Source organism: Hordeum vulgare, chromosome 5H, assembly GCF_904849725.1.
Source record: "Hordeum vulgare subsp. vulgare chromosome 5H, MorexV3_pseudomolecules_assembly, whole genome shotgun sequence".
Taxonomy (NCBI): domain Eukaryota; kingdom Viridiplantae; phylum Streptophyta; class Magnoliopsida; order Poales; family Poaceae; genus Hordeum; species Hordeum vulgare.
The window spans coordinates 435,051,944-435,056,927 of NC_058522.1; the positions used below are offsets into that span (position 1 = coordinate 435,051,944).

General features: G+C 49.4%; 1 pseudogene; it reads left to right on the top strand.

The window, feature by feature from the left end:
- Positions 1–991: 991 nt before the first annotated feature.
- Positions 992–4,984, top strand: LOC123397584 (annotated as a pseudogene).

A 4,984-nucleotide genomic window follows, 5' to 3' on the forward strand; every position in this document is an offset into this window, starting at 1 on the left:
TCGCCCCAACACCATCCTAGCATATGCAGCAATTCGAAAAGATTAATTGTAGCACGGCGTGACACCAATTGTAGCAAAAATTCTCGACCCTAGTTTGTGTAATGAAGCAAAAATTGCAAACATAGCCGGCCCACGCAACGCACCTGACCCAGTCGCTTCGGCGTATAGAGGTTCATCGAGGCTTTTCTACGAGATACCGACATAGCATCAAAACCTGCACATCATAGTTCTGCGACTCGGGCTCTCGGAACCAATGGGTGGATTCCCCCGCCACCGGAATTCGCCAAGATGAACGTGATGCTACAACTGCTGAACGCTACGGTGTTGTTGGTGTGGTGTGCATAGATTCCGAAGGAGTTTTCCTTAGGGCTTCGGCCATCTCCTTCCAGCATATCCATGATCTAGTTATCTTGGAAGCACTCACGATGAGAGATGCGATGGCTTTAGCAGAGGACGTTTATGTCCAGAAGATACAAGTGGCGTCGGATTGCAAGACCGTGGTGGATGATATTAAGCACAGAGCGACCGGGAAGCATACAACTATTATAATGGAAATCATCGAGCGATCTCATGCTTTTACTGTTTATAATTTCATTCATGAATTTAGAAGCTCGAACGTCGAGGCTCACAGACTCGCTAGGCATGCTCTTTCACTTGGGTATGATCACCATGTTTGGTTAGACCCGCCTGGGGATTTAGATTCCCTACCTGTAAAGATTGACTCAGTTTAATAAAGCATGATGAGTTTGTCTAAAAAAAAAAAGAGCGAACGAGGAGAGTCCATGGAGAATAGTTTCCTTTTTTTTTTCTGTCCTCCTTGTGATTCTAAATTTCCGCGGATCCGTTTCGAAGGAAAAAAAGAAAGGGCGAGGACGGACTGCCTACGACGGCTCGGTTGTGGAAAGATGACTCATTCTTGGCCTTGTCACGATCCAACTATAGCACTACTCTACTCCCAAATCCCGATTCTTACGCGCCAATCCACCAAAAGCGCGTGCCCGCCGTACAAAACTGCGACCAACGACTGTTTTCCCCCACCTCCCCACTAACCCACCTCCTCCCACCACACTCCCATGGCGTGCGCGGCGGAGGAGCTCGACGTCCAGGACCTCCGCCTGCAGGAGCTCATCCGGGGCTCCATGCCGGACCGCCCACCGTCCTCGTCTTCGTTCCGCGTGCCGCCGCTCAGCGACGACGAGATCGGATGGTTCCACTGCGCGGTCTGCATGGAGCCCAAGCTGGCGTTTGACCGGTTCGGCGCCACGGCGGCCTGCGCGCACGAGTTCTGCGTCGCCTGCGTCGTGGCCCATATCGAGTCCCGCGTCGCGGACGGCGCCGTGCCCGTGCCCTGCCTGGCGGCAGGCTGCCCCGTCGCCATGCACCCGGAGGCGTGCAAGAAGCTGCTCCACATGGACGTGTTCGACGCCTGGTGCGTCGCGCTCTGCGAGCGCGCCCTAGGGCCGGGACGCGCGCGCTGCCCCTACCGGGACTGCGGCCAGCTCGTGGTGCTCGACGCCGGCTGCAGCGCCCCCGTCGGCCTCGGCGTCCGGATCGGCGACCTGCCCCGGCTGCTCGCGCGCGTTCTGCGTGCAGTGCGAGGAGCCCTGGGACGACCGCCACGGCGGCGGCCAAGGGTGCGCGCTCGACCGGCTCGCCGCGGGGCGCAAGTGGATGCGCTGCCCGTGCTGCCGCGCCATGATCGACAGGATCGACGGGTGCAAGAGCATGCGGTGCAGGTAAATTGTACTCCAACTTACTAGTGCTGCCACTTTAGACTTTACTTGCAAGTTTCCGATTCTATTAGAGCATCTCTATCAAAACTGATCCTTAAAAATACGTATAAAAGATATTGTAAACAGTTGCTCCAAACAAAACAAACCCGTAAATGAAACTGCATTTCAATATAGCTCATTTTTTTCTTTTTTCCTCCCCCTTCATTTCCGGCCACGACGTTCCTCGCCCTGGCGCCCCGGTTCGCCCCGGCGCCGCCCAGCTCGCCCTCGCCTCGTCCTGGTGCCGCCCATTTCCGACCATGCATGCAGCGGAGGAGCCTTGCGCCGCCCGCCGCCGATTGAGCTCGGCTCTGCCCGTCCCCGATTGAGCTCGACACTGCCCGCTGTCGCACGTACGTTCCCGTCGTGGCCGCGCGAGCTCCCCCACCCTACCCCGCTCTTCTCTGGTGTCGCCCCGCCCTGATTCAGCCCGTCGGTGGCCTGCTCCATCCCTCTCGTGGACGGCCTCGACTCGATAGTGGAGGTCAAGCTGACCGCAATTTGGACCGACGGCGACAAATTCCGGCGTGCGGCGGCTTCTTCCGACATACGACGACGGATTCCGGTGAGTTCCAGGTGGTTTCCGACCAGTTCCGCGGCGACGCGTTTGTTCCGATGAGGTTTGACCAGTTTACAGGTTGAACTATATACTGCCTCCAAAATTGCACATATAAGATTTTCATGAATGAATTTACTCGAACAAGTTTAACTGGGTCTCTTCCGCAGTGGCGGAGGCACCGCCCAGCGACCCTGGGCACTTGTCGGGGCTCGCTAGTCTTCGATAAGAGCGATCGATTCAAGTTAAAGAAGCGCTGAACATGTTCGACACCTTGTTTATCCTGCCAAAAAAAAATTCGGTCCTTCCATTTTTCATAGGTTCACGGTCCAACAATACTCTGCAGCCCATGCCCCAACCGATACAGAAGACACGCGAGGGAATACGTACGGATTGATCGCTCGAACCCCTGCCTCCTCGTCTCCACGCGGCGAGCGGCGGCTGGCGCTAGAGCCCTAGATGGATAGACGTACGGCCATCGGCCGACAGCGAGCGGACGCAAGGCGTTCAAACCGTCTGCCCGTCCGGTCGTCCGTGAACCCCCTTCTTCCTCTCATTCAGCTTTGGTTGCGCTCGGTAAGAAACTGAGAGCCCTCCATCAGAATTAGGATTAGCCGGTTAGGGATTCCTCCTCTATGAATTATTTGTTCTTGCAGAATTAATTGAAATGATAGCTTCTTGCGCCACCTCACATCACTGAACTGCTTCAACTAGAGAAGATAAAACAGATTACAAATCACTATGTGTTCATTTTCAGCTCATGGTCAACGACAGTTTTGATCCTCATATGATTTTCTCATGCGGAAGTATTTATTTTCAGGTCGGATAATCTGTATAGAACTGACTAACTAGCAACTGTTTCGTAAATGTGATTAGTATTTTAGAGCTTTCTTTGTTTGTCATGTTCATGACTAGAGATAAATTGTATTTGTTGGCTTCTACAAACTAAAAAAGGAAACATATATAAGGAGAGTGGTATTTGTACACCCCAGTTTGGTGCACCCACAGTGCATCCACGCAAGAAAACATAAAAAATCATCTCAAGAAAATGAAGATTTATGGGAATGATCATCAACAAATGTTATGTGCGCTTGCAAAGTTTGATGGTTGAATAACATTCAAAGGGCTCTGTACAAAAAAGACAAAATCACTGAAAATTAGTCAAAATGTAAGTGCACTGTTTGAGCAGATTTTCTAATTTTGTATTTTTTGTACGAAGCTCCTTGAATGTTATTTGCCAACCAAACTTTGCAAGAACTTATATAACATTTATTGATAATCATTTTCACAAAGTTTCACAATTTTTTGAAATGTCTTGATATGTTTTCTTGCATAGGTGCACCATGGGTGCATCAAAGGTGGGTGCAGCCACTACTTTCCCTATAAGAAAAGGGCAACTTGTATTCATAAAATGTATATTACTTTCTAGTTGCTTATTCAGAATACAATATTTCATTGATGCAAGTAGTTCCGTACTATGAACTTGTTACTTGTTGTGTCTCATTTAATTATTTACTTGTTTAACGACAAACTTCAATCTCTATCATTAAAATTCAGATATGAGACGGTTTTTGGTTAATAGAGCAAGCACTGAAAATGTGAAGGTGTGCAACCTGAAATACAAGTGCAGGCAGAACCACCTCTTAACATTACCAATGACTATGATCCAAATGAGATTGTGCGTGATCCAGGAACAACTTGCCCAGGCTTCATAAAATTTCTGGCTCCGCCACTGCTCTTCCGCATCATTTTTTCGATCGAAACTGTAAACAACTTGTCTTTTTACGGATATGACCAGTTTACACGGTCTACTAGAGATGCTCTTACATAATTACATCTTCAAACTTGCCTAAGAATATGAACCAAGGTTTATGCAAGTTTTTCTAGCGGCCATTGCGAACGATGAAGAAGGATTGTCATAGGCAGCTGTTACTTAGAATTTGGGTTATGCAATTTTGGACGACACTGTTTGAATTGCAGCCCCTTTCCCCTGTGAACCATTGACTGCGATCTGTAGACCCGTAGTCTTCGTAGGAGCATCTATAAATTTGTAGACTTGAGTTGACTGAGGACTTGAAATACCTTGTTGACTTGACTCACGCGGACGACGACAGCGTGAGGTTCGAAGCACTTTCATTTTCATTTTTCAGATCAGCAGGGATCCATTTCATAGAACAAAACTAATGTTCACAAACACAAAGATTCAGAACCCCAACCAAAAACATGAAGGCAAAGGGGTCGTTAATGTCTGCCATTTTACTACGTACTGACAGTTCCTCCGAGTATGTAGTCTGTACTGAATCTCCGTCTGCTCTTGTGATCCACAGGTGTGGCTCCGTCTTCTGCTACGGCTGCGGCTCGTCTCGGGCAGAGGGGATGTGCAGATGCTTTGCTTCGCGACGGGAGGATCTCATACCACTCGCTCGACGCCGGCTTTGAACTCGTCGGGGCCGGGCAGGCACATGCCTTTCCTCGACTCTTGGCAAGGATGCAGTCATGTAAATGCTTTTCAATCGACGGATGTTGATTCTTTCTTCTTTTTTTTCTTGCGGGCTGATGGTTGTTGAATTGATCGAATTAAATTCTTTTCTTGAGGGGTAAAGGCCGACTTTATTAATCAGAAACCACAGATATGGGATACAATTTGGATTGACTA